Raw genomic sequence first — 14,215 nt, 5'->3', positions numbered from 1 at the left:
GAACCAGACCAGGCCCCGAGCACAAGGTGGGTGGGCTCAGGCCAGCAAGCCCCTGAGCATCTCTGTCCCCTCAGAGAATGTTTCCTCCATTCCTGCACGGGGGCAGCTTTGTCAGGGGTATGGCGGCCATGGTGCCTGTGTCTGGGCTCCAGCCTCATCTAGCCCACCACCTGTCCTTCCCCATTTAGACGTGCCCTGCACTTTACAGGTCCGGAGCCTCCTGGGAGAGAACTTGACCTCTGTCCACAGTGACAGTGTACAGCCTGCAACAGCTAGGAGGGCGCTTCAGGCCCCCTTGCACGCTGCAGCCTGATGCTCTGCTAGGCACTGAAGTGGGGGCTGGAGATAGACAGATGGCTGAGGTGAGCCCCTGGCCTTTAAGGGGCTCATGGACTGCAGGAGAGACAGACACACAGACAGCTCCAACACAGCATGACTGGTGCTGTCACTAAGGGGCCAAAGGCCATTGTTGGGGCACCGAGGAGAGACCTAGCCCTCTGGGAAGGGTGTAGAAGACTTCCTGGAAGGAAGGCTCCCTTCGTCTTGAAGGCTGACTAGGAATAAGGCAGGTGAAGAAGCTCAAAGAAGATGTGGAAAAGCGTTGTAGGCATGGAAACAGCATGAATGAAAGCTCAGAGGACTGGAGAGGTCATGTGCATAGGATTCTGGGTAGCTCAGATTTTCTTTGGTTTCACACCAGCTTTGTCCCGTCTCAGCTGGGAAGGGTCAAGCCGTCCAATACGGTTTCAGCTCCACAGTTGGGTGTTCCTGCTTTAAGCTTGGGAAGTGCCCCATCTCTAAGTCTCTTGGCAGCTTTATCACAGGCCCTTTCCATAGCTCAACCCTTGGAGGCTGGTGTGGGGAAAGGCCTGCCTTTGCTTTCCCTTACATGGGGTTTTCTTTTCAGTGAGCCTGTGGGGGATGGATGTGGTGGGGGGAGCACAGGCCCTCGTAAATCTGCTCTGAGAGTTCTTTCACCACATTATAAATAGCTCAGTTCTACCCTGGTGGCCTTCACTAAGCCTGTATTTCCCAAGGTGCAGAGCAGAGCCTTGAATTCAAATGCCCAAAGGGGCCTGCTAAGGTGGGGTACTGGAGATACCAGATGCTCGTGCTGGGTGAGCAGTGGGCACCTGGAGGCTCAAGGTCTTACCTAAAGAGCTGAGTGTGGCCAGGTGGGGGGATTCAAATTCAGCCTTGCCAGAGACACCTGCATTTCTAGAGAAGCTGGCAATCTAAGCTTTTTTTTTTTTTTTTTTTTGACATATCCTAGTTTTGGACTTCCCTTGTGGCTCAGTAGGTAAAGAATCTGCCTGCAATACAGGAGACCTTAGTTTGATCCCTGGGTTGGGAAGATCCCCTGGAAAAGGGAAAGGCTACCCATTTCAGTATTCTGGCCTGGAGAATTCCACGGACTGTAGAGTCCACGGGGTAGCAAAGAGTGGGAAACAACTGAGCGACTTTCACATTCACACATCCCAAGTTTAAAATATTCACCCTTTTAAAAAAGGACCAGTGGCTAAATACTTAACATATCTGTGAGGCTGTTGGTCCATGGGACCTGATGACACTTACACATAAAATGTTGAAGCAGGCTCTGGGCCATGGCACTGGGCAAGGCCTTTAGCTCTGCTCTCCCGCCTTCAGGGACATGGAACACCCACCGTCCCACCCAGCACTTCCTCCCCTCCCCACCAGAGAGCAGGAGGCCAGGATAGAAAGAAGGCCTTCATGGGGCTGACAGAAACCTCTAGCCAAGCAGAACCTCCTTTCCACGGCCTGAGAAGGCCAGGATGCTGAGCCCCAGCTCTGCTGCAGGCCGCTCTTGACCATCAATGAAGTGACCGCTCATCACTCCCTCAACTTAGAATTCTCCACGTAGCACAAATCACTTCCTGTATTTCCTTCTCCTCCCTTATTTTCTTTCTTTCTTTTTTTTTTTCCTCCCTTATTTTCAAAGAGCCAGGTTTTGGTTTTCCCTTAGATGAGATACTGATATTAACATTTTTTCCCCTTTCTAATTAATCATCTTGTTTTGTCACCATTAGTTTTTCTCCTACTTCTTTTTCTTTCTTCTAATTTTTTTGGGTCTATCTAACTTCATTACTTTGCCAACAAAGGTCCGTCTAGTGAAGGCTATGGTTTTTCCAGTGGTCATGTATGGATGTGACAGTTGGACTGTGAAGAAAGCCGAGCGCCGAAGAATTGATGCTTTTGAACTGTGGTGTTGGAGAAGACTCTTGAGAGTCCCTTGGACTGCAAGGAGATCCAACCAGTCCATCCTAAAGGAGATCAGTCTTGGGTGTTCATTAGAAGGACTGATGCTAAAGCTGAAACTCCAGTACTTTGGCCACCTGATGCAAAGAGTTGACTCATTGGAAAAGACTCTGATGTTGGGAGGGATTGGGGGCAGGAGGAGAAGGGGACGACAGAGGATGAGATGGCTGGATGGCATCACTGACTCGATGGACATGAGTTTGAGTGAACTCCGGAAGTTGGTGATGGACAGGGAGGCCTGGCATGCGGTGATTCATGGGGTCGCAAAGAGTCGAACACGACTGAGTGACTGAACTGAACTGAACTTCTTGAACTGAACATTTTATTCATTGACTTGTGATCTCTACTGTTTATGTATAAAAATAATATGATAATCTTTATAATAATAATTATTTTAACACGAATTTTCCTATGAAGATGGCTTTGGCTGCACCCCATAAATTTGATTCAGAGAAGGCAATGGCACCCCACTCCAGTACTCTTGCCTGGAAAATCCCATGGATGGAGGAGCCTGGTAGGCTGCAGTCCATGAGGTCGCTAACAGTCGGACATAACTGAGTGACTTCACTTTCACTTTTCACTTTCATGCATTGGAGAAGGCAATGGCACCCCACTCCAGTGTTCTTGCCTGGAGAATCCCAGGGACGGGGGAGCCTGGTAGGAAGCTGTCTATGGGGTTGCACAGATTCGGACACAACTGAAGCGATTTAGCAGCAGCAGCAGCAGAAATTTGATTAACCATGTTCTTACAACTAGTCACTTCTCAAAGATCTATAACTTCACTTTTGATGCTCTCTGATAGAAGAGTTCAGAGGAAGAGTGTTTTGTAAAATTTACAGTGATTTGTTGTGCTTCGTTTCTGTATTTGATGTTAGTTTCCACAATATTGTCAAGTGATGCAGCCTGTAAGAGAGCTATTTTAAACTTTTCTTTAGGGCCTAGAACACAGTCAATTTCTATCAATATTCCTTAGAATGTATTGACTCTGTTGAGTACAAAGTAACATAATTATCATTAACATCATAATTTATAATAATATATTACAAATATATAATTATATATATATATACTCTTCAGTTCTTCTAATGATTATCTTTACATTTTTAACAAATATATTAAATCTTGTGTTCACCTGTTAGCATTAATAGTAAAAGAGTAACTCTTCTTCCAGCTAAGATAAACTATTTAGTGTAAGTCAACCATGGTGGTGGTAGTGGTGGTGGTTTAGTCACTCACTTGTGTCCAACTCTTTGCAGCCTCATGAACTGTAGCACACCAGGCTCCTCTGTCCATGGGATTTCCCAGGTAAAAATACTGGAGAAGGTTGCCATTTCTTTCTTCAAAATCAATAATACTTCAATTTTAAAAATCTTTAGCACACTTTTCCTTCTCCCTTCTTTTTCTTTTCCCATTTTCAGATGTAGCTGAAATCATAAGAAATTTTTTGTTCCAGATTATTTCCTAATTTTTACATTTATTTAAGCATGTAGCTGCTTAAACAGTTACAAAGCTTCACAATCACATTACCTCCAATCTGTTAGCCATACCTTAGAACTGAACTGGTTTAACTGATCAACTACTCTTCCCCTGTAACAGGTCGTTCCTTTTCTTGAATTATTTGATGGGGTTAGTTTCATCAAATTTGGCTGGGGAAGGTGCGATCTCAGAGGCTCTGGAAAGACCCCAGAAAGCCTCCCTCAGCAGTCAGGGTGTCTTCCCTGCTGTGCAGGCATTCCCAGTGGGCTGTGTCAGTCTTTTCCCAGGAGGGGCTTCCAGTTGGGTGGGGGAGGCAGGACACCACATGGTGTTTCCTGAGCCCCAAGTCCCAGTGCAGGGGAGCTAGGTTGGGAGCTGTCTGGGGCCCCGGGTTCTTAGGGACAGTGTGTCTGTCGGTTCCTGAGATGAGATGGGAGGGACAGTGATGGAACCCGAGTTAGAAGGTTTGGGGACCCCAAATCTCAGCCATGGCGATTAAGAGGATGGGTCTGGGGTTGGTGGCTTTGGGGCCTGGGGCAGGGACAGGGACCAAGTTCCCCTCGAGTTTGCTTCCCCAGAAAGCCCCTTGCTAAGGCAGTGTGGTCCACAGCTGGTCTTTCCCGGTCAGGCCACACCCACCCTGGAGTGTGGTCGCCTGGGGACCCGAAGGAGAGAAGAGGAGATGCGATGTCACAGGTACACATCAGCACAGCAACAGTCACAGAGGCCCTGGAGCTGCCCGAGGCCTGGCACTCTACAGTTCATAATGCCCCATGGGGTGTCCAGCACGGGTACTGCTGATTTCGTGAGGCTCAGAGAAGCAAAGTGACCTCACTGAGGTGGCTCAGCCTGCTAGCAAGTTTGGATCGAGGTCTGGAAGCCGAATCTCTGTGACCACCCCCCTCCCAGCCCAGTGTTCCACTGGCCGCAGAGATCAGAGGGGGCCCAGTGGCGCTAGGGCGTGTGGAGTAGAAATCCGAATTTTAAGCCCTGAAGGGAAGACTGACAGGGATCCAGCTGTCGCCACCCACAGATGCACTGCCTAGGAATAAGGAGTTTAGGTGTACACTGCGGGGTGCCTGTTCCCTGGAAACAGACTGCAGTGACTCCACTGCAGGGCAGACAACACCCTGGTGGTCTTAAAGGCTGCCCCTCTGCTAGGTGGGCACCTGCAGTGAACCTGTCCCCCAAGCCCACTTGCACTGCATCAACACCCTCTGAGCTAACCCACCTTGGTCCTCAGAAGCAAGAATGACTATCCCCATTGTACAGATGAGAAAACTGAGGCTCAGAGAACTTCTCCAGCAGGAAGCAGTCAGAATTTGAACCCAGAGACCATGCTTGTTCCACTCTGCTTTGTGCAGTGATGATTTTTTTTTTCTTCTAGAGGGGGTTTACATTTTTCTAGCCTCCAGAACCCTAGAGATCCCAGAGTCAAAGGAACACCTTACTCCTTGGGTTTGTTCTGAAAAGTGTGTTTTGATTGAGGAGCTGTAGATGTTTCGCCTCAGGGAGGACCCATAGGATGAGAATTACACAGTCCAACTCCAAGAGATAGAAAGTGGGCCAGTGGTTAGTGGAAGAGGGATTTAGCTTCAGTCTAAGTAAGGAAGGACTTTTTAACACTATAATCCTCCCAAGATGAAGCAGGCAGACTTAAAAAGTAGTGAGCTTCCTGTTCCTGAAAGCATGTGCACTAAGACGGTTACTTGGAGTTCAGGGGACTCCTGGGCTGGGTGGGCATCAGAAGTGATGTCCTGAGTCTTATCATAAAGTCTTAGGAAGTTTTGCTCATTAGACTCATGGGATACCCTACGTGCCTTCTGAATCTTCAAAACACTGTGTGTGTTTAAAAAAATTTAAATAGACTTAATTTTTAGAGCAGTTTTAAATTCACTCATTGGAAAAGACTCTGATCCTGGCAGGGATTGGGGGCAGGAGGAGAAGGGGACGACATAGGATGAGATGGCTGGATGGCATCACTGACTCGATGGACATGAGTCTGAATGAACTCCAGGAGTTAGTGATGGACAGGGAGGGCTGGCATGCTGCGATTCATGGGGTTGCAAAGAGTCGGACACTACTGAGCGACTGAACTGAACTGAACTAAGTTCACAGAAAAATTGAGCAGAAGGTACAGAGTTTCCAAATATTGTACCTCCCACTCCACATGTGCACAAATCAACATCCTGCACCCAGAGTGCTGTGCCCTTACAGTCCTTGAACCTACACTGATACATGGTGTCACCCAGTCTATGGTTTACACTAGGGCTCTCTCTGGCTGTTGTACATTCTATGGAGTTGGACAAATGTATCATGACATGTATCCACCATCATGGTGTGCTGCGTGCTGTGCGGCACACAGGGCATCAATGCCTCAGCCAGGTATGGAACCCAGGCCCCCTGCAATGAAGGCGTGGAGTTTTAACCACTGAACCGCCAGGGAAGACCCAAACCACCATAATTTCATGCAGAGTAGTTTCATTGCCGTAAAAATCCTCTGTGCTCTCTGTGTTCATCCCTCCCTGCCCTCAGCTCTGGCAAACACTCATCTTTTCACTGTCTTCATAGTTTTGCCTTTTCCAGGCTGTTATGTAATAGGAGCATTTTCAGATTGGCTTCTTTAACTTAGCAACATGCTGTATGCTGGTAGTGCTTGCTAAGTGATCAGTATTCACTTATTCATTTATCCATCCATCCGTTCATTCATGCATCCACTATTTAGTCATTCAGCAAATACTGACTGGCGTCTGCTTTATACTAGGCACGGTTTAAGAGCAGGCAAGGTGGCTGTGAATGGGACAGATATGCTCCCTGCTTTTATTTTGAAAACCAGAATCCCCTGCTGGGTCTGCAGCCCCCCTCCCGTGCCCCGGGTGCACCCTCTCTGACCCTGAGGTGGCACAGGTCAGAAAGACAGCCCTTAGTCTTACCCTCGGACGCCCTCTGAACTTTTTATCCAGACAGAATCATTGTGTTAGCAGAGACCACGTGGCACAGCTGTTTCCCCTGCTTGATGCCATGGGACAGCATCTCCCCGATTCTGCCTAATCCCAAGTCCTTATATCTCACCATCAGTCAGTCATCGGAACCTCCTCCTTCTTATAAGTGATAGACTTGAGTCACCAAGAGGTTGAGGACTTCCGAGACCCTAAGCGAAGGGCTTTGCTGGGTTACATCCTGGCTCTTTTTCCTCATCTGTTCCATGAGGATCCCAGAGCCCATGATTGCAGGGGTTTTGTGAGTTCAGGGCAGAGCAGGGATGAGACCCTGTAGTCCTGTCTGTGGGGCCAGCACAGAGCCTGCGTTTACAATGTTTTCAAAACCACTTCTCCTGGCTCCAACCCCTGTTTGGCTCCTGTTCTGAGCAGGAGAAAAACAATAAACGCGCCCTTCAAGCTTTTGGGTCTCCTGTTGTGGAATATCCCCACCACTTCCAGTACTGCCGGGGCCCAGAAGGACACAGAACGCAGCAGGACTCCAGCGACCTGTGGGGTTGCACACTCTACCCCCAGCCAGCCAAGCCCTTCTCTTGCTGAGAGAAGGAATATGGGGCGGGGTTGGTCCTGCCCCCACCTACCCCGACCCCCTGCAACGGCTCATACCTGGGCCGGAGCTCCCACTTCCTGAGGTTGGCGGGAGACGCAGGGAGCCTAACTCAGGGAGGCACATTCTAACTTGCCCCGGGGAGAGCAAAGGCCCACCTCCCACCCTGACCCAGGCTGGTAAAACGACCTGCCCTTAGCAGCTCTGATAACGGCTACGGTTTATTGAGCACCTACTGCATACGTGACACTTAATCAGCCTATTTCTCTCTTGGCCACCACCCTGCCAGTCAGCTTTCTGGCTCAGGAAACTAGAAAAAAAATGGACGCAAACACGTTACCCAGGGGGTGAGAGCAGAACTTGGTGCCAAGCAGGTCTGGATGCAGAGCTGATGCTCTGAACCAAGGCACTGTTTCAGCCCTCCATCCTAGCCACCCAGGACCAGACAGAAAGGATGAGAAGCTCGTCTGAATCATCACAGCCACCTCAAATGCAAATCAGCGAAAGTTTACAACCCCTTCCATCTGTGCTCTGAATAACTCCAGCCGCCCCGGGAAGTAGGTGAGCAGGGTACTTTACAGATGAGAAACTGAGGCTCAGAGAGGTTAAGTAACTTGTCCAGGGTCACACAGGGCCAACGAGCGGCAGGGCTGTGAGTGCAAAGCCAGATTCTGGAGTCTAAACACCACACCTTTTCCACTGCACCCTCGCTCGCTTTTCCCTGCTTTAGTGCAAGAATCCACCCGGACCCTATAAAATCAGACCGCCAAATTGCTCACACAAACACATGCCTGCCTGCCTGTCTCCTCAGTTCAAAAAGAAGACACACCTAGAACAAAACAAGAACATTTCTCTTGCTGGGAACCTTTCCTGTTACTTGTAGGGAAGGAAAGGAACTTTTCCAAGCTCCCCAGCAGCTGAACAAAACTTCTCTCCCAGCCTGGGGATCAGCCCCCGGTGTGTCACCCATCTGCCCACCTCCCTCTGTGCTGGGTCTGCCTGTCCAGCCCCCGCCCGGCACCCACCTTGTCTGGAGCATAATCGAGGACACCTCCGTGGCTCCCTGGTCCAGCGAGGCTGCTCCAGGTCCCCAGTCCTCCCAGGAGCCTCCGGAGCGGAGCTGAAGTGGCGGCGGGAACAGCTCATCTTTCAAGGGCTGAGTCGTGATGTCATCGCCCTTCTGGGCACTTCCTCCCTCCGCCTCCAGCCTAGCCCAGCACGCCAGCTTCTGCTCAGCGCCCTGCCTAGCCAGGGTGGCTACAGTTTCTAGAACCCAGACCTGCAGAGGGCGGGCAGGGTGGCTGCGGCTGCCCGGGGCTCCTCCTGGCTTCTGAGCCGGGGGAGCTGGGCGAGCCGCGTGGAAGACTTCCAAGTTAGTCGCGGAGCGTTCTATTGTGTAGACAGGCTGCCCTTGAGAGGCTCCGGTTGGCAAACATGTTCTGCGCGAGTCCGCCCGGGGTTTTCAGCCCCGCTTCCCTAGCGAAAAGCCCCGGGCAAGTGACTTAACCTCTCTGAACTCTGAAATGGAGCTGATGGTGACAATACTCAGAGGGGGTGTGGTGAGGATTAGGAACAGTCCTGACAAGTATTTGACTTTTACTGTGGCAGGCGCTTTGGAAAGACATAAATGCATTCACTCAGCTAATCCTCCTTGGAACCCAGGCAGTGTGGCTCCAAAGTCTTTTCTTAACCACTTTCCTATTCCTTTTCTCAATTAAATGAAACTATGGATGCGAAAATCGGATACCTAGCAGGTGACCCCTAAAATACTAGCTTTCTTCTTTCTGGTGTTGAGGTAGGTAGCTGACAACACTCCACAAACGAACACGTTTTTCTAAATAGCATGTTTATAGCAATGAATCACGATTTGTTTTCCCTAGGTGGTTGTTTGGTGTCTGAGTTTAGGTATAAACAGTGGGCATTTACACGGAAGGTAGAAGCAGAGTTTGACCAGGGAGGCAAGGGAGTTCTAATTCTTTTTTTTTTTTTCAATGCCATCTATGGAATGCAGGTGGAGAAGGCAATGGCAACCCACTTCCAGTGTTCTTGCCTGGAGAATCCCAGGGACGGGGGAGCCTGGTGGGCTGCCGTCTATGGGGTCGCACAGAGTTAGACACGACTGAAGCGACTTAGCAGCAGCAGCATGGAATGCAGGAGACGTGGGTTTGATCCCTGAGTCGGGAAGATCTCCTAAAGAAAGGAATGGCTACCCATCTTAGTACTCTTGGCTGGAGAATCCCGTGGACAGAGGACACTGGTGGCTACAGTCCATGGCGTCACAAAGAGTCGGATACAACTGAGCAGCTAACACACACACACATACACACACAGACACACACACCACATGCTTCCAAAGGAATGATGGCAGTAGAAACTCAGAAACATCTTCAGAGATAGAAGGCCTGTCCCGGTCCTGTTTCCCAGTGACCCTTAAGGGGTTTTGTGCTCCTGAGACTCAGCCATTTTGGGGGGGCTGTCTGGCTATGGTGTCCTCTTACTTAAACACTGATTGACTTTCTTGGGTTCTCTCTGGAGACTTACTGACAATCCACAGCACTTAACACTCCCGAAGCTTAGAAGCTGGAAAGTGCACGGGCCTTCAAATGTTTTTGAAAACAAGTCTTAAAGGCTTTCTTTTAAAACAGAGAAGATAACATGGGCCTGGGGGAACTGGGGGATAGACGGAGGGTCAGAACCCCACTTTCTGTCTCCCCTTTGCTTGAAACTTCTCTCTACCAACTCTTCAAACCAGCAGTGGAATCTGACTTGATCATCAGATAGCCACCTGATGTGAAGAGCAAACCATTGGGAAAGACCCTGATGCTGGGAAAGATTGAAGGCAGGAGGAGAAGGGACTGACAGAGGATGAGATGACTGGATGGCATTACCGACTCAAGGGACATGAGGTTGAGCAAACTCCAGGAGTTGGTGAAGGACCGGGGAGCCTGGCATGTTGCAGTCCATGGGGTTGAAAAGAGTCGGACACGACTAAGCAACTGAACAGCAACAATCATCAGAGAGATGGGGAAGTTCTGGAAAGGTTTATGGGGAGATCTGGGGTTTAAGCCTAGCTTGGCTATAAACTGGTCACATAAACTTGATTGTGGTCCCTTCCCCAAGCTGGTGTCTCAGTGACTCCTCTGCACAGTGACTGGTTCTACCCTCCCAGAACTCCTTAATCTGAGGCTTCTAACCTTCCAGGTGGGGGCAGGGCTCTGTGGACAGAGCTGCCCAGGGTCTACCCGGCCTCTAACATGGTATACAGAACGGTGCTAAGGGCTTTTTCTGGGAGAGAGGATCTATAGTTTTCATCACATCACTGAAATGATCTTTGATGATCCAAAGCATCTTCAGATCCCTGGACATCAGATAGAGACCTGGTGAAGTCCCTTCCAGCTCCCATATTCTAGGGTTCTTCATCTACCGGATGAAAAATCCCCAAAGACCTGAATCCAGTGCCAATGCTTCTGTAAGTACTGTTGACTGAGAGAGCTCCAACAGGCATCTGTCCGCCTGTAGAAATCTCCGTCCACCACCGTAACATAGTTTGTTGGTAGGGGAAAGGGGATGCTATCTTGACTCGGTTTTGAAGTCCTGGCTGGCAGCCGGGCAGTTCTCCTTGAACAGCTGGGCTCACACTCCCGTCGCTTGCTCTCTCAGGCTGTCACACTTCAGGCCACTCTGCGCCCGCCCTGACCAGACTGGGGCCAGATGCCTACAGACAACCCCATGCCCCGGAACTTGCAAAATCATTCAGATTAGCCAATCCACAGGGAGCCTGAGAAAGCTGCCTAACCCATCCTGCTTGCTGGACATAAGCTCTCTTACAGCACCAGCTTGCTGCTTCCGTGTCCCTGGTACAACCCCTGTGTGGCCCTGCCTGGAAGCCCTCTCTCCTTTGGAGCTGTAAGTAACAAAATATGCTGCTTTTCATCTGAGTGTCATTGTATGGTCTCTCCCTAGCAAAAGAATCCTTAAATCTTGTAAAATAATCACCCACTCTTCCATTCATCCACACTTGTATCTACCCATTCACCCGTCCTCCCATCCAACCCCCACCATGCCATCCATCTACTCGATAATCAGACATGCCATAGGCAGAAGTGAATGAATGCTATACTCCCATGCCTGGGAGGAGCCTGAAACCGAGCAGGACCCTGTGGGGCTCTTGGGCACAAAAGCCTTTCTGTGTCCCCTTCCCTGAGTTCCAAAGGGTAGGTTCAAGCATGCTAATCAGGGAATGAAGAGGCAAGGGAAGAGCAGTCAAGAAACAATAGTGCAACCTTGGGGCAGGGTCCCAGCTCCCCTTCAAGGGATACACATAATGCATCTTTGAGCCTTTTCAGCAGAACAAAAATCCACACCAAATGGAAGATGTTAACCACTTGATGAAGCCCTCTTCATTCCAGAGACGGTCACAGCTCATCCTTCATTACCGGATGGTCTCGGGACTGAAGAAGTACGGGCCCTGCACGCACCCTCATCCTTGTCAGCAACCCAGCCCCTTGACTATAAAACTCCACACAAGCCCCCAGGGGTTGGGGACACATAGTTTTGAGGGTATTAGCCTGCTGTGGCCCTCTTGGCCTGGCAAAGCAATAAAGATTTTCTTTTTTTTTAATTTACTCAAAATTCTGTCTCTGAGAATTAATTAAGTATTGGGGTCCAGAGGTGAAAAGTGGCTCCAAGCCTATCACTGAGGCCAGTCCCCTGCCCAGGGGCACAGCTCGGGTGGGGAACCATTTGAAAATGAACTTCTCACGGATTCAGTCAGAACCCACACTCATTTATATCTGAATCAGCACTTCATTTTTGCTTTGAGAAAACTTGATGAAACCTTTCCTGTGAAATCTGGCACCCCTGACTTCTTATACCCCTTTGCACTCATCTGCTTGGCTTGGGTCACAGTGGGGCTCAGCCCTGCTTGGACTCTGGCTTCAGCCAGCGGCTGTTTTCAGGATGAACAGAGCAGGGACCAAGTTCCTCCTGTGTGACCTGGACAAGTCTCTGCATTCAACCAGGGCCCCTCTGTGGCTTGGAAAGCACCCACCCCAGGCCTCTCCAGCTCATGTCCAAGCCTAAGCTTCAGCATCATGGAGTCACCTAAGGCTCCCGGGTGCAGCAGATGGCAGCTGAAACATACCTGCGGTGCTCTCTGCCTGGAGCGCCCTTCCTTGGGAAACATCCACTCTTCTCTTAGGGGCTGCTTATGGGGCCTTTCCCTAATGTGCCTGGTGGGGACAGCACCCCGCCTGCACTCAGCAGCCTGACTGTCTTCCTTCCCAGCTCTGGGGTTTTTGTCCGTGGTCCCCGGACAGGAACCCCACAAGGCAGGGGCTCCTGTCTTATTTATCACTATTTGGTATCTAGAGCATAGTGGGCCCACTGTGAGCTCCTGCTGAGGGAAGGAAGACACAGCTCAGTTTTTGGGCAAAAGCCCCCAAATCTAACCTTTTCTATAGGGTGGAGAAAAGACCCCATAACCCCATAGGACAGAACAGCACAAAGCAGGCTATGACATGTACACACACGTTGGTTTATATGTATCTGCCTCTCTAACCCAGTGTTGCGGAACAGTCTCTGCAAAGGCCTGTGTTTGAGGCTGAGGTCCTCAGTCCCGCCCCCAGTAAGGTCCTTTTCCATCTGCCTTCAGGAGTGGGCTGTGCTTTTGCCTCGAACTCCATCGTCTTGACCAGAAGCAACCTCTGTTCTCGGCAGCCACTCGGCACATCCCAGGCAGTGAGTGCTCGTGTGCTAAGTCGCTTCAGTCATGTCTGACTCTTTGCGACCCCATGGACTGAAGCCTGCCAGGCTCCTCTGTCTACAGGATTTTTCAGGCAAAAATACTAGAGTGGGTTGCCATGCCCTCCTCCAGCGGGTCTTCCTGACCCAAGGATTGAACCCATGTCTCTTGCGGCTCCTCCATTGGCAGGTGTATTCTCTACCACTGAGTCACCGAGGAAGCCCCACACCCCAGGCAGACCAGTCCTGAAAAACTGGGTGAGCACACATTCTGCTTTAGCAAAGCATGCACAAAGCCTGTAATGTGGACTGGTTGGCACGGATGCCCATGCCTGATGGACCCTGCAGAGTGTGTCCAGGCAGTGTGTAGCCACCCCCAACCCCACATGTTCTGCCTCTGTCCCCTGATATCCAGGAGCCCCTACAATGCTACAGGAAGCAGAGGTACCGCCAGTGGTCACTTTTCAGCTCTGAACTGCCCGCCACCCAGTGATGAGTTACTAGCTGTTTACTGTCCTCCTGGGTAAAGGAAAACTAAAAATTTAGTTTATTAATATGCATTTTACCATTCACCTTTATACTGCTCAGTTGAAAGTGCAAATATCAGTCCTTTTAGCTCATATGTGAAATCACTAAAATGACGCCATTTGTATTTTATAATTTATATGTGCATATGTTTTTTTTTTTTTTCTTTCCAGAACAGTGGAAACACAGCAGAAAACAAACTCATCTGTTTTTATTTAACTTTTCGATATGGGAGTTTTTCCCACAACTTTTGTCCGACTGGACTTTCCCACACCCCTTACCCAGACTTAGGGAGTGAGTGAAATCCTTGCTATTTCTGGTGCAAAGAACTTCCGAGCTGAGAACGGAGAGGAATGTGGGGAAGGAGGTGGAGGGAGCTCGTGCACAGGACAGCCAGTCTTTCTGTCTGTCTCCCTCCCTGTTGTCCTGGGAGGTGGACCAGGGCCTGGTCCTGCGGGGCCGGCAGGTTGTCAGCCCCTGGGTTTGGTTTGGGGAGGGGGTCTTGGTTGCCAGTCATCATGGCAGCGCTGCTTCCTAACTCTGTTCTTGGCCCTGGGGCTGACGCCGCTCTTAGGTCTAGAGGCGATTGCTCACTTCCTGCTCTCAGAGTCACTGAGTTTGGGAAAGCCTCAGGTGAGCAGCCCAGGCT

At 50.1% G+C, this 14,215-nt stretch overlaps 1 protein-coding gene across 3 annotated transcripts in view; it reads right to left on the bottom strand.

The window, feature by feature from the left end:
* Nucleotides 1-8,635, bottom strand: part of LOC128066728 (B2 bradykinin receptor-like) — a 58,679-nt gene extending 50,044 nt beyond the window's left edge. For 2 of the 3 annotated variants that reach the window (XM_052659827.1, XM_052659826.1), the window contains exon 1: nucleotides 8,325-8,635. The gene's annotated coding sequence lies outside the window, so the exon portion shown is untranslated. Of the gene's footprint in view, nucleotides 1-3,513; nucleotides 3,569-8,324 lie in introns of those variants that run through there. The other variant, XM_052659825.1, reaches the window with a different exon arrangement.
* Between the last annotated feature and the right edge of the window lie 5,580 nt (nucleotides 8,636-14,215).

This window comes from Budorcas taxicolor, chromosome 21 (genome assembly GCF_023091745.1).
Source record: "Budorcas taxicolor isolate Tak-1 chromosome 21, Takin1.1, whole genome shotgun sequence".
Lineage (NCBI taxonomy): Eukaryota > Metazoa > Chordata > Mammalia > Artiodactyla > Bovidae > Budorcas > Budorcas taxicolor.
This window is presented reverse-complemented; position numbering and strand designations above follow the sequence as displayed.